At 42.5% G+C, this 24,092-nt stretch overlaps 1 protein-coding gene across 6 annotated transcripts in view; it reads right to left on the bottom strand.

Moving 5' to 3' along the window:
• Positions 1-24,092, bottom strand: part of rph3ab (rabphilin 3A homolog (mouse), b) — a 269,820-nt gene that overhangs the window by 184,597 nt on the left and 61,131 nt on the right. For 4 of the 6 annotated variants that reach the window (XM_059987939.1, XM_059987936.1, XM_059987940.1 and 1 more), the window contains exon 1: positions 5,995-6,119. The exons of 1 other annotated variant lie outside the window; for it this stretch is intronic. The gene's annotated coding sequence lies outside the window, so the exon portion shown is untranslated. Of the gene's footprint in view, positions 1-5,432; positions 5,549-5,994; positions 6,120-24,092 lie in introns of those variants that run through there. One more of the 6 variants, XM_059987938.1, reaches the window with a different exon arrangement.

The following is a 24,092-nucleotide window of genomic DNA, read 5'->3' as shown; positions in this document are numbered from 1 at the left end:
GTAATTCACCACTGACCGCAAGCCCCAGGATCCATAAATAAAACCGCCACCCAGGCAACAATCAGACTTCTAGTCTTCAGATTAATAGCAAGCAGGTCCCCTCTCTCTCCCAAGCTATTCCCCTCACAACAAGATTTCCATTCTCACACTCTAGACCAGGATTTCAACCATTCCTGTTTGGGGCAACAAGACAATCTCTCTCCATGACTACTGTCAGAGCAAGATCCCCTGCTCTCCACCTCACCCACCAGTCGACCATGTCCTTTAGTGTACTCCCTACCTTTTCAATATTCTCTGTTAGAACAAGCAGCTCCCCAGAATGAAACCTTTACTCCAAACACTTCATTTTAGAACAAACTTCCAATATTCCTCATTGAAACAAGACCATCTGCCCAACAGAACAAAGATTCCCAGCGTCTCCATCCCCCCCCAGAGTTAATCACCTTCTCCCAGTTCTCCTCATGAAAAAATGAATACAACCCCTTTCTGCAGCATTTCCCAGTAAAACAAGACCTTCCCTGTCTCTCTCAATTAGAAGTAATTCTCACCTGCCCCAGCCCTTAACACTAGAGCAAGAACAAATCCCAGTCTAGTTCACAGTGATTTTCTAATATCAGCTTTCTCTTTGCTAGAAGCTGCTTTAAACCACCCTGACACCACTAGGGACAGTAACAATCCTTCGGTCTGAGCCAGGATACCATTGAACTGGTCGGAGAACTGTAGCAAGATAAATAGAGTGATCAGAATTAGTTACAGTTTCTCTATTGGATTTATGCAGGTAAAATTCCCATTGCAATTTGAATTATGCAGGTGAAATACCCACTGCAAAAGGAGTCAATAATTATTTCAATCAAGTCACAAACCAAAATCAAGCACTTTCTACACTGAACTATCGCACCATCTCTCTCTCTCCAACTACCATAAAAATCAAAGTCCCAAAAATTTAAATTAAAATATATATCTACATCTGTCGGCTCAGATACTATTCCCCCATATGTTTTTCAAAAGCTTTAAAACTTAGGTTATTACCACAGTCCTCCTCAGAAGGCAGGTGAGTCCGAGTGTTAAAGACTTTCAGGAGCAGATTCTTCTTTCAATTGCTTCTGTTTGTTTCTACACCAGAGAGCTGCAGAGAGCAGTGGATCCCTGCAGTATGCAGCCTTGTGCCAGTGGTGCTTCAGCAGCAGTCAGCTCCTTATTATTCTGCAGCAGCCCGACATGCCAGGGACGCCTGTCGGACACAGCATTGCAGCTGGTAACAGCCTGCAATCCGCTTCATTACACAACTGGCCAAGCACGGGGGGATCACGAGGAGCCCACTCACCAGCCCTCCAGAAAATAAAAGCACATCTCACAGTATGAACAAGCAAGCAGGTGGAAATTGTTCACTAACAGTTTGAATGCTCACACTCACTGAGAACAATTTACAACTGTTCTACTGGTTTTATCTTTGTGTTCTGGTGTTAGACACCCAGACATGCCTAACTTACCTATGATTATTGAGTTATTCCCAATTAAGACTTTACCAAAAGTTTGGAACAAAGGAGATTGGATGGGGATTTATAAATGGAAGTGTAGAAAATTTAACAGGATGATCAGGAAGCAAATAACTATCTTCACAATGAGTCAAGAATCAGGGGAGATGGACTTAGGAGTGATGTTGGAAAGCCCGGAGGGGTTTGAGGAAAGAATTTTCACTTGGAAAGTAATGGGGAACTTGGAACTTGGTGTCTGAAAGGGTGGTCAGGTTGAAGCCCTCATCATCCAAATGAGCTCCTGAAAAGCCATAGCTACAAGGCTTTACAGCAGGGAGCAGGCAGTAAGAGCAACCATTGTTCAAGTCAAGCAAATGGACCTTGGAGCTCACTGCAAATTTCTAGGGCTCCACCATTAATGCAAATTGAAGCCTACAATAAACTTGGGCCCACTAGTCCACATGGCCTACTTTGTGCCGCATATACTAGATTTTTTTTAGCATGTCGGCCCAGACAGTCTGCCATTCTTGTCTGGCGTGTGGTGTCAGGATTGGTCTCCTTTCGGATTAACTGGGTTACAATACGAACGCTCCTGACTCCACCCTTGTTTTTTTACTTACGAGGCCAAGTGGCTAGCTTGATGCTCAAACGGATAGAAAACGTGCTCGGGGGTGGCCAGACTTGGATTCGAACTCGGGAGCCTTCGCTCCGGAGTCCGGCGCTGATCCCATTGTGCCACCAGCCAGCCATATTCTAGGTAATATTACAATTTAGTTTCAAGGACATGGAGTGGAGAGACTGTTTTATTTTTTGTAATGGAAAGTGTTAGCAGAGCTGCTATCTGACAACTCCAGTGACCCAGGTTCAATCCTGGCCTCCCCTTGTCTCTGGGTCCTCTGGCTTTATTTCACATGCTAAAGACATTTGGGTGGTTAGGTTAAGAAGCCACTAAAAAAAAGGGTTTCCTACCTTTTTTATGCCATGGACCCCTACCCTTACCTGGGGGGGGGGGGTCTGTGGATTCCAGGTTGGGAACCCCTGCACTAAAAGCTGCCCCCTAGTCTGTGGGTGAGTAGTGAGGGGAGTTGGAAGGAATGATAGGATAGTAAAATGGTGTAAGTGCAAATAATACCATTATTGTCGCGGTGAAGAGGCTTGCGAGTTCCTGAGATCCCAAGAATGATGCCGTCTGCAGCTTAGCTCCTGGTAGGATCACCCGTGGTGGCAAGTTCCAGACAAGCAGCAGTCCAACCAAGACCTCAAGAGTGGTGACGACACACCACAATCACAGTCACACACAGGCATTTTCCCAATAGGGGAATAATTCTATCTTGAGTTGAGTGATTGCACTGTTATTGCAAATGGGAGCTTAATGGATTTGGTGGTTTTCAAAGATGCATGCACTTTACATCCATGTCTTTGGATTAAATGCTTTTCACATTGCACCTTGAATTGTGGCCATAATTGTAGAGAGGAATTTTATTCAAGGGTCACTTCTACAGATTTTATTGCAGGTTAGTTCAGATTTTGTCTTTATAAAAAACTCATGGATTATACACTGTGGATTCTCCTGCCACAGATAAAGCAAATCACCACTGGGTTTTATGCATATAAAGGTGATGTAAGAAACTTCGTGTTTTTAAAAAAAATTCCATGGATGTGGGGAACAATGTTATTATCTTCCTTTTCCAAACTGCAAAACATACAAAATTCATTCAAATCTTTCTACAGCATAGAAACCAGGGAAAAAGCACATTTCACATGAGTTTGATATTCAGTGGAATAGTTTGAAGTCACAGCTGCCATTCCCCACCAAAATTACACTGAGAATGGGCCTCATGAACGGGGCTATATACAATCTATTCCATTAGGGACAACCCATTTATGAATAAAGTTCTACAAAATTCTTCAAGTAAAGCTTCACTTTACTTCCTGCACAATAAATTGTAGACCTTTCCTGACAGGGCAACTCCACAAGCCTTAAGAGCTTTGTACTTAAAGAGGAAGATGGCTCAGCTGAATATACACTGCTGCTGTGGGTAGTCTCCAGTTGACAGGTAACTTTTTCCAGGTATTTTGTTACCAGAGACAGATTTCCACTTCAACAGGAGATACTAATAAATAAGTGACACATTAATGCATACCAAATCTCAAAACATAGCTACTTGTCTGAACAATGCCTAGAATGGAACATGTCCAGTATTAAGGGCACCTCCTCCCTCTGTTCCTATGTCACAGGTTAAAGATTCAATGACTAATGTCTCAACTGAAATAACTGCAAGGTTTCAGGACATGCAAAGTTACGTCTGGTTATAGAGACACCAAAAGATTACTCAATAATGAGGACAAGGCTTTGCTGGAAATATTATTTATTTATTAAAATACAGCCCTTTGAGCCATGTCACCCAGCACCACCTGATTTAATCCCAGCCCAATCAAGGGACAATTTACAATGCCCAATTAACCTACCAACCAGTATGTCTATGTTCTGTGGGAGGAAACCCACATGGTCATGGGAGAGTGTACAAACTCCTTACAGGCAGCAGCAGGAATACCACTATCATTCTGAGTAGTGTAAAGTCACTCACGTTTGGAAACAAAAGTTTTAAATAGATCCTGGAATCATTCACACAATTCTAAGATTTATGTATAGTCGAAGACAGCACTTTAGTCAATTATATTCGACTACCTCTCAGATTTTATTTTGACTCTATGGATTACATTTGAAAGAGTCAGTGCTTTGATTCTATTATACAAGGGAGCTGAAATACAATATGGAAAGTGTGGATTGTAAAATAATTTGAAGCACCCTCTAAAAAAAAGCCCACAGATAATCAGGCACTCAGGATCATCTAACCCAGCATCATAACATGGTTAAAAAGAACATTGATATTGATCTTTTCAGAAAATCCAAATCATTGTGGCCAGTTAAGGGCTTTGAAGATATAAAACATAATAAATGACAACAAACAACAACTTGAGATATAGTTAGCGCACCGCGAGAAGCTCTTGCTAAAACACTATGAAAATGGGGATGTAATTACTGCAGGAGGAACTCAAGCAGTTTTATTTGAGAAGTCATAGGGCTGAAATACTTTACTGAAGCCCAGACCGATGTCCCCCATGCTCACCAGTATCTAGGTAAAATTCCTCACTCAGAACAAGTAGTGATATTGAAATGAGAATGGGAGTGTCCCTAAACCATTGGAGAGCTGATGGGCTTGGCAAGCTGCACCTTTCTCTTTGGTTCCCCTTATTCCAATCCAGTCTAAAGGTGCCTCCAATAACTGCAGCCCGAATCAAATGTCCACTGTTTGCTTTGAGAACGATGCACAAAATGGCCAAGGTAATGGGAGTGAGGGTACAGTACAAGCTGGTTCATCAGCCTGTACCCTGTTGGTAAAAGGCAGCACACATACACCATTCAGCACAGGTAGCAGCGCCGAAGTCCACAGTTGTAAATTGTCCTGTGATTAAGCAAGGTTTAAATCGGGGTTCGAGGGGCCAGAAGGGTCTGTTCCCCGTTGTATCTCAATAAAAACAGAATTTAAAAATATCATCAACCATCCTCCACTCCTCTGCGCAGAGAGCAACGACTGGGAACACTCTGCGAGCAGTTTCAAGGACAGACACTAATTGGGTTGGTGGCGGAAATTAAGGGCCCCCACAACAGACCTCCCCTGCATTATTACTCACAGCGGGAGCAACTCAACCCCTGGGCAGGGAGATATCTGATCCGTCGGTCCAGACCTGCATATGCAACTTCCCTCACGCCTGTGTTTCCAGACCAATTACGGAAAATTAAAGGCAGAAAGACATTCCACCCACTGTTAAAATCGGCGAACCCAGCACACAATTTACAACTATTTATAACAGACGAACATTCTTACCTTTTAATCGGTAGTGGAGATTATGTGGTTTTAAATATAGTTTAAAAAAGTATATCTTTAGCAATACCGTGATTCTCGGTGCTTCCGAGTACAGGTGCTGGTGTTAAGAGTTTGTATTGAGTCGGGGTTCGGCTTCCTCATTGTTTGCTGCATTAAAACAGCCACCGTTCCTTCTGGCAGTCTGATCAAAACTGAGAGACAGCGATCAAGTGCCATTTCAACCGAGCGCTTTGATAAATGTGGTACCAAACAGCGGTAATTTACATCGTTCCAGCAATGCAGTAACTTCGTTACAGATCAGCAGGACGTGTGAATGTAACCCACAAGAGCGTGTATGCCTGAGCGCCGGCACACAGACTGCTCCTGCAGACACACAGATACCTACCTGCCCAACCTCAAGTCGAGGGACAATTAGGCGGACAGCACCCTTGAGTCCGGTGCGGTCCGGCAGACTGCTGCTCTCAGCCACAGAGAACACCGTCTACCTAACGCTTCATTATCTCTCCCTTGCTACGGCCGGGGCTAAGTTATCAGCGCTGATTCCGGGCACAATTTTCACAAACCTTGGGCAGCTCAATACTAGATTTTTTTTGATTGCGCGTACTGCATATATAATCGAAAAGTTCTACCTGAGAACGTCGAGGGATGTTGCAAAACCAGACTTCTTTCTGCTTGCTCGCTCTCCCTCTCTCTGCGCACTGTCTCCCAGCAGTTTAATTAAAGCCTGAAATATTCCCCCACCCCTCCAGCAAGGCTGTCCACCACTTATGGCCAATACCTGGCGGCACGTGGTGTTGTCAATCAACACGTCTTCACCACAAACGAGAACCTTGCAACAATAAATAAATCTTCCTGTGTGACAGAAGGGAGCTCCAAGGAATCAAAGGCACAACTGGGGACGATTGGTCAGCGTCGGGTCACAAGGCCCCCCCGGGAGTACTTCAAACTGGCCTCTGGTCCATTTAATCCCGGCCACCCTGTCCAGAAGCATGAGTGGTTTGTAAAACATTTCTAGTGGGTTGGAAATCTTCAAAGGCCATGTAAAAAGGAAAACAAGGCCAGGGGAGCAAATGTGGGTTTCTAAGATACCATAATGGGAGAAGTTAAAATGAAATATAATAAAGTGAGAGAGAAAGACTGCCCTAATTAGTAGAAAACTAGAGGTCTTGTAGATTGAGGATTGAGGAATAGAAGGAGATTTGTATTGGTAACAGAATACTACTGGAGAAGTTGGAGAGATTTAAGGCTATTAGATCCCAAGGTTCCAATGGCATACATCTGAGTGTTTCTGAAACGCAAATGATCTAGTAATCATTTTTCAAAATTCTATAGATCCCCTATGGATTGGAGGGTGGCAATTGTGACCCCACTCTCTGAGAAACTGGGGTGGGGGGTGGTGGTAGAGAGAAAACAGGAAACTACCAACCTTTTAGCCTAACATAGGAGGTTGGGAAAATGCTGGAATCTGCAATGATGAATGTAATAACAGAACAACTTAAAAAGAATAACGGATTTATGAAAGGAAAATTACATTTGACTATTTTACTTTAGTGATGTGATTAGTAAGGGCGAGCCTGTTGCTTTTGATAAGGGCTAGTCAACAAGCAAAGAGCAGGTGCAATAGGAAGTAATGTGTTGGCATGGACTGAGAATTGCTTAACAGATGCAGAGAGTGTAAGTAAACCATTCTTTCTCAGATTAGGCTGTGACTATCATGGATCTGCTGATACTGTATCTCTACCATGATAAAGCAATACCAACTCTGATGGATAGGTTCAGAAAGGGAGCACATATCAATCCTCATAGAGGGATCAGAGGTGGAGAGAGTGAACATTTTCAAGTTCCTGGGTGTCAATATCTCCGAGGACCTAAACTGGTCTCAACATATCAATGCAGCTATATTTTATTTGCAGTTTGATGAGATTTGGTATTTCCCCTAAGACACTCAAAACTTTCTATACAGTAGATGTATCATGAAGAGCATTCTAACTGTCCAAATCACCGTCTAGTATTGGGGGGGGGGGGGCTGTTGTACAAGATCAAAGTAAGCTGCAGAGAGTTGTAAAAATTAGTCAGCTCCATCATGGCTATTGGCTTCCACAGTATCCAAGGCAACTTCAAAGAGTGGTGCCTCAAAAAGGCAACATCCATTATTAAGAATCTCCACCATCTTGGACATGCCCTCTTCTCATTGTCATAACCAGGAAGGAGGTACAGAAGCCTGAAGACACACACTCAGTGATTCAGGAACAGCTTCTTTCCCTCTGCCATCTGATTTCTGAATAGATGTTGAATTTATGAAAACTACCTCACTACTTTTTAATTTCTGTTTTTGCACTACTTATTTAACTATTTAATATACATATATACTTACTACAATTCAGTTTTTTCATAAATTTATCATATACTACATCGTACTCCTGCCGCAAAGTTAACAAATTTCATGACATATGTCAGCGATATTAAACCTGATTATGATACGAACTCACCTCTCCCCAAACAGATCCTTTACTCCCAGTTGAAGGAAGGTCAGTGAGTCCCTAGTAGGTCAAAGACAGGTTTCAAAGATAATATCAAAATCAGCCTGAAGAAATTCAATGTCACATCTAAAACTTGGGAAGCCATTGCACTCAGTAGATGCACCTGGAGAAAATCTGTTCAAGAGGGAACTGTGCTACATGAGAATGATCTCCACTGTGCCACAGAGAACAGTGGCAGCTACAAAAGGAGAGGATGAACAACCAAAAGACCCAGCCACTAACCACAGCTATTACTCACTCTTACCCACAATATGTAGATCCTGGATCAGCCTTTACAGCGACCTGCGGACCCACCAGTTAGCCAACCCTTAGGGGAACATCATCCTCAACTCGGATGATTGCACTATTACTACTACTACTTTGATACTGCAGGGATTGCTGCATGGGTCCCAACTGTCAGTGGATTGGCTGAGAGGACCAAATGTCATTTCCAAGTGATATAAAACTAGATGGGAGGCTACAAGAAGATTTAGCCAAGGGTGGGTCAGAACATGGTAAATAGAACGTAATGAGGAAAATTGTGAGGTCATCCACTTCAATGTATAAAACAGGAAAGCAAGGGTATTTTCTACACTGAAAGATTTCGAAATATTGATGTTCAAAGGGACCTGGGTGGCCTTATACAGGAAGTAGTCAGGGGTGTAAATGGTAGGTTGGTTTTATTTGTGAGGGGATTAGAGTCCAAGAGTAAAGAAGTCTTATTGCGATTAAATGGGGACTTTGGTGAGAATGCATTGAATTACTATATTAGTTTTGGTCCGTTTACCCAAAGGAAACATTTGCCTTAGATGGAACGCAGTGAAGACTCATTAGATTGACTCCTGTGTTTGCCAAATGAGGAGAGACTGAAAAGACAGGTCTGCATTCTCTTGAGTTAAGGAGAATAAGAGGTCTCATTAAAACTTACAAATGATGTAATGGGCTCGACTGGCAGGATGCAGAGAAGATGGTTCACTTGGCCGAAGCCTAGAACTGTCATGGTCTGGTCCGTTAACTACTCTTTTCAGTTAATTTCCTTTTCCCTATGTTCCACTGGGCTCCTGGATTAGGGCACCTGATCCTCATTCGAACTGGCAAAATAAAAACTCCAGCTTACATTTACTGGTGGCTGGTTCATCTCCTCAGCAGTGTGGCTATCGTTCCAAGCCGCCAAGAATAAGGGACCGTCTTCCAAGCTGCCAAGAATCAGAGACCGTCTTCGTGAGCTTCTCTGTGTCAAGATCCGTATTGTCTGTTGTTGTTTGTTTTTGTCATCTTGTGTCCGGCTGAGTATTGCAGGCCATTTGCTGCTGCTCCAGGCTGCGATACGAATTGTCTGATGTTGTTTGGTTTTTGTCATCTTGTGTCCGGCTGAGTATTGCAGGCCATTTGCTGCTGCTCCAGGCTGCGATACGAATTGTCTGATGTTGTTTGGTTTTGTCGCTCCGTGTCCAGTTTCAGGCTCCGAGTCCAGTTCCAGACTTCGAGTCCAGTTCCAGACTTCGAGTCCAGTTCCAGACTCCAAGTCCAGTTCCAGGCTCTGAGTCCAAGTCCATCTCCATGTCAAGTCTCCATGCCTGTGTCCTGCACTTGGGTCCGCCTCCCGCCACACATTGCCAGTTTGGTTTTTTTTCCTGTGAATAAACTACATTTCCCGATCACTTAGAATGTTTGTTCTAAGTTTAGCTCCAGTTTCAAGGTTTACCTATGAGGCTCCGATTCTCTGAGTCAGGGCTCTGTGTCAAGATCCCTCCTGCTTGCTGCTCGGCGTTTACGCCTGTGTACACATCCAAACTCAGTCTCCGTGCCCGTGTCCTGCACTTGGGTTTGCTTCAGTTGCTCATTGCAACAAGAACCAATAGTCCAAGTTTTAGAATATAGGGCAGATATTGAGATGAGCAGTTTCCTCACTCAGGGCAAAGTGAGTTTATGGAATTCAATTCCCTGGACTGCTGTGAAGATTCATTCAGAGACTGATAGATATTTGGATATAAAAGAATCAAGAGTTTTGGGGAAGTGCTGGAAAACATGGCTGAGGTGAAAGATTGGCCATGATTTTGATGAATAGCCAGAGCAGGCTTGAAGGCCAGATGGTCTACTCCTGCTCTTAATTCCTTGCCCCCACAGTTCACTAATCCCATTATTCCCAGAGTAGATATGATAACAGATGAGAGTGATGAACACGTTCAGAAATCTGAAGTAAATTTGAAAATAAAGCACACATTTGGCATGTTATCTGGTCTGCATACTCCCATATTGGACTTCATATAACATTTTTAACATTAACCTGGAACACTTTATAGCCAACGATTCAATGTTACTACTGTCACTCCACTTTTTAAGAATGGAGGGAGGCAAAAGATAGGAACTTATAGGCCAGTTAGCCTAACTTCGGTGCTTGGCAAAATGTTACGAGCCCATTATTAAGGATGAAGTTTTGGTGTACTTGGAGGCACATCGTAAAACAGGTCAAAGTCAGCATGAGTTCTTAAAAGAGAAATATTGCTTGACAAATCTAATGGAATTCTTTGAGGAAATAACAGGCAAGAAAGACAACAAAGAGTCAGCGGACATTGTTTATTGGATTTCCAGAAATCCTTTGACAAGGTGCTACTCATGATAATAACATAAAACATAGAACATAGAATAGTACAGCACAGTACAGACCCTTCAGCCCACAATGTTGTGCCGACCCTCAAACCCTGCCTCCCACATATCCCCCCACCTTAAATTCCTCCATATACCTGTCTATGCCAAACAAGAGTACATAGTATTACAGGAATGATACTAGCATGGACAGAAGATTGAATGACTGACAGAAGGCAAAGAGTGGGAATAAAGGGAGCCTTCTCAGGTTGGCTGCCAGTAACTAGGGGTTAGTTCTGAATTTGTGGCCAATTTTGTAGAAGATACAAAGATATGTGGAGTGACAGATAGTGTTGAGGAGGCAGGGAGTCTGCAGAAGGACTTGGATAGATTAGGAGAATGGGCTAAGAAGCGGCAGATGGAATACAGAGTATGGAAGTGTATGGCTATGCACTTTGGTAGAAGGAGTAAAGGTGTAGACTATTTTCTAAACAGAGAGCAAATTCAGACATCAGAGATGTAAAGGAACTTAGGAATCCTAGTGTAGGATTCCCTGAAGGTTAACTTGAAGCTTGAGTCAGTGGAAAGAAAGGAAAATGCAATGTCAGCATTCATTTCAAGAGGACTAGAATATAAAATCAAGGATGTAATGCTGAGGCTTTATAAGACAAGGTCAGAGGTACTTTGGAGTATTGTGAGAAGTTTTGGGCACAACATCTGAGAAAGGATGTGTTGGCATTGGAGAAGGTCCAGAGGAGATTCAGGAGAGTTATCCTGGGAATGAACATTTGAGGGACATTTGGTGGCTCTGGGCCTGTTCTTGGTGTAGTTTAGAAGAATGAAGGAGGAATCTCATTAAAACCTACTAAACATTGGAAGGCCTAGATAGAGTAGATATAGAGAGGATGTTTCCAATAGTGGGAGAGTCTAGGAACAGAGGGCACAGCCTCAGAAAAGAAGTACATCCCTTTACAGCAGAGAGGGGGAGCACTGATAGAGAAGTCTCAACGGGCTGAGTGGCCCAATCATGCTCCTGTATCTTATTTAGATAACGTATTAGCCAATGTGTACAGTAAGTTCCCATTAACAGCAATGGAGCAATCTGCTTCTCCGAAATAGAGCAGGGAATAAATACGATGCAAGTGAGCAGAGAAAGCTCCCAGATTTGTCTGGAAATATGGTAATAATATGCAGAGAAAGATGCAGTTTGTCATCTCACCTGATAGTCAGCACCACAACAATGCTAACTCACATAGTACAACAACAGAGTACCAGCCTGTTCTTCTGTTTTTGTTAGCTTAAGTCTTTAGAGAAGGACTAAACACACACAGAGTATGGGTGGGCAGGGTGGGGGTTTAACTATAATACCATAATAGCTATACAAAGAACTGCTGTGATTTGATGGGCCAAGTAGTAAGGAGCTGTCCATAACTTACTTGGGTAAACTGGGACATTCCAAGATGAGGGAAAGGTTAAAGCTGGTGCCACCACTGCAAAGGTTCTCTGGGGAAAGTCTCTGCCATCTGCGGACACTGAGTGGCTGCAACCTGTATAGAGACATCTCTTAGACATAACTTTAATGGAATGTTAGTGGAGGGAAATTGATGTATGCCAATGCAATTTAAATCATATTAACCTGCTAATGTACTGTATTTTACATTTCCACATTGTATATATGAACTACATTTCTGGGTTAAATATTACAGAGTAAACATGATGGAAGACAGGCTCCCTTGTCTATCCTGCAACAATATTAGACTACAGGATGCTTTCTAGAAACAACATGAACAACCTTAAAGGGAAGGAAATAAAGTTCCAAAAGTTACTGTTTACTTTCCACCAGCAGGAAGTGTGCTGATCAAAATGAAGGTCTAAGCTTCCTTGGGTATTACCTGGTGTCATTGTTTTATTCTGTCATGTTCCCAGACAGGTTTTATCCATAAATATTGTCAGCTTCTTTTCTGTGGCAGCAGTTTACATGCTTTGAACACAATAGCTGTTGATTATTTCAGTGCAAATGTTGGTGTAAGCTTAAAATTGGATTTTCAACTTTTTAGTTGCATAACATCTTTAACCTAGAAAAGAAAATGTGCCAAGGCACTTCGCAGAGGAGTGCAAATGTGCATTCAACAATGAATAGATTAAACTCAGTCTCCCAGAGCTGGGGAAACATAAAATGTGTCAAATCCGTACCAGCAACCTGTCTAATGAAGCTCTACAGGGTAATAATTCTCTTTATAAACATTGAGAAATACCACACACAGCACATATCCCAGTGGTTAAAGCACATTGCTTAGGCTTTGTTCCTGCAGCTCAGCCTGTCTCTGGAACCAATGGAATAACATTTCCTTTGGTAATGGCAACTCAATAAATTAAACTCATTTAAAATATGCAAATTCAGCAATGATCACCCACTTTCCCTTTATCACCAATCTAAACTCAGTGATCAGCTATGAGATCCAATTACATTGAAGTTGAACTCCCACTCCCACTATGTTGTACAGTTCCTTGCACTGTCTTCATATTTTTAACTTCCTCATTCATTGACGTTATGTTGATGATGCAACGTCCAGACAGATTACATGAGCCTCTATGTTGGTTAATCTTCACCAATAAATCCACTGGAATGCCTCAGGCAGCCAATTTACCACTGGGTCCAAGGAACTATCCTTTCTATATTTTGCATCAGTCGTCACTGTGGAAGACACAAGTAGCATGACAGAAATACAAGAGTGTTGGTGGAGGGAGGGCAGAAGTGAGTGTAGTCACTATTACATACCAGGGTTCTGAATTAAGTAACTGACAAGATTGAGGAGGCATTAATGGGGATCATTCTAGAATCACTAAATTCTGGAAAGTTTCTTGAGCACTGAAGACTCACTAATGTCACTTCATACTTTAAGAAGTGTGGGGGGTGGGAGGCAAAAGACAGAAAATTATAGGCCAGTTGGCCTGACTTCAGTGGATGGCAAGATGTTACAGCCATTATTAAGGATGAGGTTTTGGGGTACTTGGAGGCACATAAGATAGGTCGAAGTCAGCATGGTTTCCTTAAGAAGAAATCTTGCCTGCCAAATCTGTTGGAGTTCTTTGAGGTAATAGCAGGCAGGATAGATAAAGGAGAGTCAGTGTATATTATTTGCTTGGATTTTCAGAAGAGCTTTGACAAGGTGTCACACATGAGGATGCCCATGGTATTACAGAAAAGATACTAAAACATTGGTTGACTAGCAAAGGGGGGCCTTCTCTGGTTGGCTGCCCTGGTGTTCCACAGAGGTCGGTGTTGGGACTTCTTCTTTTCACATTATATATTAATGACCTCGATGACAGCATTGATGGCTTTGTGGCCAAGTTTGCAGATGATACATAGGATGGTTGAGGGGCAGGCACTGTTGAAGCAGTGAGTCTGCAGAAGGCCTTGGACAGATAAGGAGAATGGGTAATGAAGTGGCAGACAGAATACAGTGCAGGGAATTGTATGATTATGCACTTTGGTAGATGCAATAAAAGCAAATTCGTAAGTTCAGGTGGTCTTGGGAGTTGTTTATAAGGAAGGCAAATGCAATATTCACATTTATTTCCAGAGGACTAGAACAACAAAGCAAAGATATAAGCAAAGGCTTTATAAGGCATTGGTCATACTACATCTGAAGTATTGTGAGCAATTTTGTATTAATATTGGAGAGGGTCCAGAGGAGGTTTACAAGAATGAATCCAGGATTCAAGGGCCAATGTATGAAGAGTGTTTGATGTCCTCACTGGAGTTTAAAATAACTAGGAAGGAATCACATTAAAACCTACCAAACATTGTAAGGCCTAAATTGACTTGACATGAGAGGGTGTTTCCAGAAGAAGGACAGTCTGTGACCAGAGGACACAGTGTCAGGATACAAGGTTGTTCATTTAGAACAGAGATGAGGAGCAATTTCTTTAACCAGAGGGTGGTGAACCTATAGAATTCAGTACTACAAATGGCTGTGGAAGCCAAGTTGTTGGGTATAACTTAAAGCAAATGTTGATAGATTCTTGATTAGTCAGGGTATCAAAGGTAATGCTGAGAAGGCAAGCGAATTGCATTGAGGGGAAAATAAATCAGCCATGATCAAATGGCAGAGCAGAGTTGAGATAGACATGTTGGTTGAGTAGTGTTGTAACAACAACTTTGTACTCATTGTCAGTAAGACCAAGGAATTGATTGTGGACTTCAGGAAAGGGAAGTCAAGGGAACACTCACCAGTCCTCATTAAGGGATCAACAGTGGGTAAGGTGAGCAGATTCAAGTTCCTGGGTGTCAACATCTCTGAAGATCAATCCTGAGCCCAATATAATGATGGAATACAAAGAAGGCATGACAGCGGCTTTATTTCATTAGGAGTTTGAGGAGACTTTGTATATCATCAAAGACACGCAAATTTCTACAGCTATATCGTGGGTTGCATCACCATCTCATATGGAGAACCCAATGCTGGAAAAAGCTGGAAAGTTGTAAATTCTGCCAGCTCTGTCTTGGGCACTAGCCTCCCTAACATCGAGGAAACTTTCAAAAGCTGATGCTTCAAGAAGAAGTCATCCATCATTAAGGATCCCCATCACTCAGGACACGCCCTCTTCTCATTGCTACCATAAAGGAGGTACAGGAGCCTGAAGACACACAATCAATGTTTCAGAAACAACTTCTTCACCTCCACCATCACATCTCTGAATGGACAATGAGCCAATGTACACTGCCTCACTATTATTTTCTCCCTTTTTGCTCTACTTATCGCAATTTATAGTTTTTAATTGTGTTGCACTATACTGCTGCTGCAAAACAATATATTTCATGACATATGCCAGTGATATTAAACCCGATTCCGATTCAGATTCAATCCTCATTCTGATTGTTCCCTCATTCTGTGTAATCTCAACTTCCTCCTACTTTTGCTCCTGTTACTCCTTGTAATACTTCTTCCCATCCGTTACTCTACAATTGGTCTCTCAGTGCTCACTCATATAGTCCTTGAGCTAATTGTGTCTTTACTAACTCTAGTATGGTCTAATTATGCTCTTACGTCTAATGGTCTTCTGATCTCATCCATATCCAAAATGACGATAAAGACCTGAGTAAAAGTACTGTCCAAACACAGACCTCAAATGGCAACGCTCCCCGGGTTATTCCAGCCTCAAATGTCAAAGGTGGTTCTGAACAGTATTCAAATTGGGTCACTGCATGCACTGTCAGAGAATCAAATTTTTCTGTTTCTGTGAATGTAGTAACACAGATCAAACTGCAGGTCAGATCATTAGCCACAAGAGTGACTGCAGATGCTGAAAATCCAGATTAACACACACAAAAAGCTGGAGGAACTCATTGGGTCAGGCAGCATCCATAAAGGAAAGTAAATAGTTGATATTCTATTAAAACTGAATCCTGATGAATCTTCTGTTCCCTTCCTTTCTAATCCTGAGTAGCCTTCTGCCCCTTCCTTTCTAATCCTGATGAATAGTCTCCACTAATCTATAAGAATCAGAATCAGGTTTATTATCACCAGCATGTGACGTGAAATTTGTTAACTTAGCAGCAGCAGTTCAATGCAATACATAATATAGAAAAAATAAAATAATAAAAAAACAAATAAGTAATCTTATTCAGTATACTTTATACAATATACGTATATCGAATAGACTAAAAATCGTGCAAAAAACAGAAATACAATACATTAAATAAAAGTGAGGTAGTTCAATGTCCATTTAGGAATCAGATGGGAGAGGGGAAGAAGCTGTTCCTGAATCGGTGAGTGTGTGCCTTCAGGCTTCTGTACCTCCTACCTGAAAAGGGCAAGCCTTGGATGCTGGGGGCTCCTTAATAATGGACGCTACCTTTCTGAGACACCACTCCTTGAATATGGCCTGGGTACTTTGTAGGCTTGTACCAAAGATGGAACTGACTAAATTTACAACCTTCTGCAGCTTCTTTCGGTCCTGTGCAATACTGCCCCACTCCCCCATTCTGACAGTGATGTGGCCTGTCAGAATGCTCTCCACGGTACATCTATAGAAGGTTTTGAGTTGAGTTTTGTTGACACACCAAATCTCTTCAAACTCCTAATATAGACACCGTCTTGCCTTTATAACTACATCAATATGTTGGGAGCAGGTTAGATCCTCAGAGATCTTGACACCCAGGAACTTGAAACTGCTCACTCTCTCCACTTCTGATCCCTCTATGAGGATTGGTATGTGTTCCTTCATCTTACCCTTCCTGAAGTCCACAATCAGCTTTTTCGTCTTACTAACATTGAATGCCAGGTTATTGCTGTGGCACCACTCCACTAGTTGGCATATTTCACTCCTGTATGCCCCCTTGTCTCCACCTGAGATTCTACCAACAATGGTTGTATCGTCAGCAAATTTATAAATGGTATTTGAGCTACGCCTAGCCACACAGTCATGGAGAGCAGAGCAGTGGGCTAAGCACATACCCCTGAGGTTCACCAGTGTTCTTTGCCTTTTCAAACTCTGTAATTGTTCACTCATATAATCCTTGGGGTAATTGTGCCTTTACCCCCTTGTCACTCTGTATAAGCCCACTCATTACTATAATTGCACCAGTCTTCTCCCTCTGAATAATTGCTCCCTCTCTCTGGCATCTCGGTGTAATCTCACACTCATTCCTCGCACCACAACAAATTCCATAAGAAAACATCCCAAGAGGACTATCAAGTAACATTTGATATCAAATCACATAAATATTAGCACAGGTGATCAAAATTTCAGGGGTGTTTTAAAGAAGTGAGTCAGATTTAAGGAGGGAATTGCAGAGTGTAGCATTCTGAAATCTCCATTAAAAAAAACATCAAATTCTACTTTCTGTATAACAGATCCTGTCCTTTCCATCCTCGGTATAATATACAAAGTCACCTGAAAATTGGAAGGTCTGCTGGATGGAAAGTTGGGTGTGAGCTTACAGTGTAAACATTGCTAATGTCACAGAGCATGTACACAGCATACACAGGTAAAATAACAAAAAGGACTAGCACATTACACGACAACCTCAACACTTTACAGACAAAGTATGTAAGAAACGCCGTCCTCACTGCAGTAATTCAGGACATGCAGTGTTTTAAGGACAGCAAACTCCCAGAAACAATCTTAACATAATGTGCCTAGGTGATGTTGAGGTCAGACATCTTTAATGTCCAACTAGGTGAGCACTCAGAGCCTTTGTTTAATGTCCCATCACCAGTGAAGATCTCCTTCAGTAATGCAGTGGGTTGATGCTCTATACTTTCACTGGGAATCAGGTTTATTAACACTGACATACTGTATATCATTAAATTTGCAGAGTCTGTGATAATAAACCTGATCCTGATTTTGAGCCACAGGTCAGTGATTACATTTCTCTTTCCACAGATTCCACCTGCCCTGTTAAATATTTCCAACATTTTTCTATTCTGATTTCAGACTTACAGTGTCAGTACATCTTGTTTTTGGTGCATTTTCTGAAGTGAGATCAACAACTTTTTGGGTTCTAAAAGAATTAGGAGATCTGTCAGGAAGGTAGAATCTATGCCACAGCCTCGAGGGACTGTAGAGCTTGCTCTTATTTTTGTAAAGAAGAAATCAACGGTGATGGGTGTGGAATCCCTGCCAACCCTTGTAGGCTGTAAGTTGAAAGAGTATTGGCATAATGGTTGAATTACTAGATTAACAGACAGGCTCAATGATATAAGCTTGAATCTCAACATGGCAGCTAGGATAAGCATATTTGGCTCTACAGGGAAGGAAGTTTGACATCCTTTACCAAACCTACAATACATGTGACTCCAGATCCACCACCATGGCTGACTCCTAATTTAGGGGCAATTAAGGATGGACAATAAACAAGGACACTACCAGCAATTTCTCCATTTTGTGAAGGCACACATTTTTAAAAGCTGCAATAGGATAATGTCCAGTGGAGTGGAGTGGAATGCAGGCACAATTAAATAAACCATGAGGAAATAGATATAGCTATTAACTGAAAATGTGTTTAATTCCTTAAAATAGAAGGAAAAGGGCAAGAAGGTTTGAACTGCTCTTTCATTTTGCTCACTCTTTCTGGTTATGCAACCTCATTTCTTGATGTTTGAAGTTTTATCTGGTTAGACTGGGGGAAGACTGCGGTACAGCCTCTGCAGCAGATGAAGAATATATAATTAGAATTTTCCATTTTCCACAGAAAATGAACCTTTTACATAAAAAATCTCATTAATATAATCATCACACAGCAAAATGTCTCTCTGGAATTTACACCATCTATTAAATAACAGCTAGTTCAAACAGAGCAAGAGAGAGGGAGAGGGAGAGGGAGAGAGAGAGGAGAGAGAGAGAGAGAGAGAGAGAGAGAGAGAGAGAGAGAGAGAGAGAGAGAGAGATTGTCTCACCAGAATAAGCTAATCATTTATAGGCAACAACAGCGGGGGAGGGGGGTAACAAGGGTTCACAACATATATCAACATCTTGACATTAATGTGAGGAGCGTCAACTAGGCAGGGACCCTGGTAAAACATAAGACCATAAGACATAGGGGCAGAATTAATTATCTGGCCCATCAAGTCAGTGCATGGAATGCACTGCCTGAGTCTGTGGTGGAGGCAGATACACTAGTGAAATTTAAGAGACTACTAGCCAGGTATGTGCAGGAATTTAAGGTGGGGGGGGGATATATGGGAGGCAGGGTTTAAGGGTTGGCACAACATCGTGCTGCATTGTTCTATGTTTTATAAATCTGCTCTGCCATTCCATTGTGGCTGATTTATTATCCCTCTCAACCCCACTCTCCTGTCCTCTCCCCGTAATCTTTGACACCCCGACCCATCAAAAAACTATTAAACTCCACTCTAAATATACCCAATGACTTGGCCTCCACAGCCGTCTGTGGCAATGAATTCTGCAGATTCACCACTCCCTAGCTAAAGAAATTCCTCATCTCTGTTCTAAATGGATATCCCTGTATTCTGATGCTGTGCCCTTTGGTCCTAGACTACCCCACTTAGGAAACATATTCTCCACATCCACTCTATCGAGGCCTTTCAACATTTGATAGGTTTCAGTGAGATTCCCCCTCATTCTTCTCAACTCCAGTGAATAAAAGGCCCAGAGCCAAACGTCCTCATACCTTAACCTTTTCCTTCCTGGAATCATTCTCGTGAACCACTTCTGGGCCCTCTCCAATGTCAGCATATCCTTTCTTAGATAAGGTGCCCAAATTTGCTCAAAATACTCCAAGTGCTTCAGCATTCCATCCTTACCTTTATTTTCTCTGAGGAAAGACATTCTTACCATAGAGGGAGTACAAAGAAGGTTCACCAGATTGATTCCTGGGATGGCAGGGCTTTCATATAAAGAAAGACTGGATCGACTAGGCTTATACTGGAATTTAGAAGATTGAGGGGGGGATCTTATTGAAACGTATAAAATTCTAAAGGGATTGGACAGGCTAGATGCAGGAAGATTGTTTCCAATGTTTGGGGAGTCCAGAACGAGGGGTCACAGTTTAAGGATAAAGGGGAAGCCTTTTAGGACCGAGATGAGGAAAAACTTCTTCACAGAGAGAGTGGTGAACCTGTGGAATTCTACGCCACAGGAAACAGTTGAGACCCATTCATTGGCTATATTTAAGAGGAAGTTAGATATGGCCCTTGTGGCTAAAGGGATCGGGGGTATGGAGAGAAAGCAGGTTCAGGGTTCTAAGTTGGATGATCAGCCATGATCATACTGAATGGCGGTGCAAGCTCGAAGGGCCGAATGGCCTACTCCTGCACCTGTTTTCTATGTTTCTATGTTTCTCATCCTCTCAAAATGAATGCTAACACTCCATTTGCCTTTCTTACCACCAATTCAACCTGCAAGTTATCAAAACCAGAATCAGGTTTATTATCACTGGCATGTGTCATGAAATTTGTTAACTTAGCAGTAGCAGTTCAATGCAATACATAAAATAGAAGAAAAAAAGTAAGTAATTAATAGTCAATTACAGTATATGTATATTGAATAGATTAAAAATCATGCAAAAACAAAAAGTAATATATATTTTAAAAGTGAGGTAGAGTTCACGGGTTCAATGTCCATTTAGGAATCAGATGGCAGAGGGGAAGAAGCTGTTCCGTGAGTGTGTGCCTTCATGCTTCTGTATCTCATACCTGATGGTAACAGTGAGAAAAGGGCGTGCCCTGGTGCTGGATGTCCTTAATAATGGACGCGGCCTTTCTGAGACACTGCTCCTTGATGATGTCCTGGGTACTTAGTAGGTTAGTACCCAAGATGGAGCTGACTAAATTTACGACCCTCTGCAGCTTCCTTTGCTCCTGTCCAGCAGCCTGCCCTGCCCCCATACCAGACAGGGATGCAGCCTGTTAAAATGCTCTCCATGGAACATCTATAGAAGTTATTTGTGTTTGTGTTGACGTACCAAATCTCTTCAAACTACGAATGAAGTATAGCCATTGTCTTGCCTTCTTTATAACTGCATCAATACAAAGGGACCAGGTTAGATCCTCAGAGATCTTGATACCCAGGAACTTGAATCTGCTCACTCTCTCCATTTCTGATCCCTCTATGAGGATTGGTATGTGTTCCTTCATCTTACCCATCCTGAAGTCCACAATCAGCTCTTTCATCTTACCGACGTTGAGTGCCAGGTTGTTACTGTGGCACCACTCCACTAGTTGGCATATCTCACTCCTGTACGCCCTCTCGTCTCCACCTGAGATTCTACTAACAATGGTTGTATCATCAACAAATTTATAGATGGTATTTGAACTATGCCTAGCCACACAGTCATGGGTATAGAGAGAGTAGAGCACACACCCGTGAGGTGCGCCGGTGTTGATCGTCAGTGAGGAGATGTTATCATCAATCCACATAGACTGTGGTCTTCTGGTCAGGAAGTCGAGGATCCAATTGCAGAGGGAGGTACAGAAGCCCAGGTTCTGTAACTTACTAATCAGGATTGTGGGAAGCTTTAGGGAATGCTACACAATGATGTCAAAGTCACTTTACACCTCTGATTTTTCAATTTTCTTCCCATTTAGAATATAGTCTATGACTTTATTCCTTCTACCAAAGTGCATGACCATACACTTCCCCACACTATATTCCATCTACCACTTCTTTGACCATTCTTCCAATCTGTCTAAGTCCTTCTACACACCTTGTGCTTCCTCAACACTACATGTGCCTCCACTTACCTTTGCATCATCTGCAAACTTGGCCACAACGCCATTAAGTCCATCATCCAATTCATTTACATATAACATGAAAATAATCGGACCCAATGCTGATCACGGCAGCACACCACTAGTCAATGGAAGACAACCAGAAAAGGCCTCCTTTATTCCCACTCTTTACCTTCTGCCAGTCAACCAATCTTCTATTTTTATTGGTATCAGCTTCTTTTTTCCTCAAAGAATTCCAACAGACTTGTCAGGCAAGACTTTTCCTTAAGGAAACTGTGCTAACTTTGGCCTACTAAATCATGTGCCTCCTAGTAACTGGATTTTGGTTCTTTGTGGGAATGGGACCTGCTCTCAGGGCCTCACGACCGGCTACCTTTCAATATGCCAAGGACACGGCCTAATAGACTAGCACACCTTCAGGGTGCCAGATTTTCGTGGTTCTAGAGGTGGGCAGATTCGAGGCTGTATCCTTGGATCTGCTGCCGCCGACTTATAAGTCAAGGGAGAACAAGGAAGACCGCAAACAGCAGGCTTGCAGTTGGCTGCGTGCCCAGAGGCACAGAGCTCAGAAAAAACGATGCAATAGACTTTTAATACCATAAATCAGTGGGCTGTTTTGTTATGTCTCCCCTCTTGCTGTGAAATAGGGACACCTCTTTTTCCCTTATTAGGGAGAGCGAGAGCCTGTGCCATGTCAAATTCCGGATGAACGAGTAGTCTTTGGGGTTCTGCAAGACGGTGTCTTTACTGATGCTTTGCTGCACGCTCGAGTGCTCGGTGGGGTCACTGATGCTTTATTACTGGGGGTTGTTGTTGCCTTGCTGCTGCTTACACGTGGGGGGGGGGAGTTGGGGGAGGGCTTTGAGGTTCTAATGTTTAACTGTCATTCATTCTTTGAGGCACTCCTCTGTTTTTGTGGATGTTTGCGAAGAAAAAGAATTTCAGGATATATATCGTAAACATTTCTCTGACATTAAATGTACTTATTGAAACTTCATCCTTAATTGTTGTAGTTGGACAATCCACGGCAGTTAGTGCGTTAGACAGCTTTCTTTTAATCAAGAGGGTAATCAAGATTTTAAAGGCAGAGTTTTGTGGCAGTTTCTCTTGAGTTGAAGAGAGACCAATCATCAAGAGGCAATGCAATCAAGAGCTATATATCTGCTCAGCTAGGATTGTAGAGATGCCAGGCAGGATAGTGGAATGTTCCTCTTGAGGGACGTGGGAAGACAGGGAGACCTCCAGTGTCCCTGACAACTATAACTGTGAGAAGAGCATCCGGATCTATTTGGTAGGACATATAGAAAGGTAGTCACACCCAAGCTGCAGGACACAGGAGACTGGGTGACAGTCAGGAAGGGAAAAGGGGTTAAGCAGCCAGTGCAGAGTATCCCTGAGGCCATCTCCCTCAACAACAGACATATCACTTTGGATATTGTTTGAGGCAGGGGAGGAGAGTTGACCTAACAAGGGAAAGACACAGTGGTCAGATCTCTGGCACTGAGTCTGCCTCTGTGGCTCAGAAGTGAAAGAGGGAGAAGAAACACGTGTGGTGATAGTGGATTTTTAGGGGAATAAACAGGAGGTTCTGTGGGCAAGAACGAGATTCTCGGAAGGTATGTTGCCTCCTGGATGTCAGGGTCTGGGATAGCTTGGATCGAGTCCTCTGCATTCTTAAGTGGGAAGGTGAACAGCCAGAAGTCGCGGTCCTTATAGGTATCAATGATATGGGGAGGACGAAGGATGAGGTTCTACATAGAGAGTTCAGGTAGTTAGGTGGGAAGTTAAAGGGCAGGTTCTCCAGGGCTGCGATCCAAGGATTTCTACCCATGTCACATGCTAGTGAGGCCAAAACTAGGAAGATTATATAGTTTAATAGATGGCTAAGGAGATGGTGTAGGAGGGAGGGCATATGATTTTTGGATCATTGGGCTCTCTTCCAGGGAAGGTGGGACCTGCACAGAAAAGACATTTACAACTGAAGTTTCAATGGCCAGGCAGGAGGGCAGAGAGGGCAGTGTTGCTCTGATGACAAAAAATGAAATTAAATCATTAAAAAGAGGTGACATAGGGTTGGAAGGTGTTGAATCTTTGTGAATAGAGCTAAGGAACTGCAAGGGTAAAAAGACCCTGATGGGAGTTGTATACAGACCCCCAATCAGTAGTAAGGATATGGTCTACAAATTATAACAGGATCTAGAAAATGCATGCCAATAGGGCAATGTTACAATAATCTTGGGGGATTTTAATATGTAGGTAGACTGGGAAAATCAGGTTGGTGCTAGATTCCAGGAGGGAGAATTTCCAGAGCGCTTGTGCAATGGCTATGTAGAGCAGCTCATGGTTGAGCCCACTAGGGGATCAGCTGTCTGGATTGGGTGTTGTGCAATGAACCAGAATTGATTAGACACCTTAAGGTACAGG

The sequence above is a fragment of the Hypanus sabinus genome, chromosome 13 (genome assembly GCF_030144855.1).
Source record: "Hypanus sabinus isolate sHypSab1 chromosome 13, sHypSab1.hap1, whole genome shotgun sequence".
NCBI lineage: Eukaryota > Metazoa > Chordata > Chondrichthyes > Myliobatiformes > Dasyatidae > Hypanus > Hypanus sabinus.
Note: the sequence above shows the minus strand (reverse complement) of the source record. Positions and strands in the feature narration are given on the sequence as shown.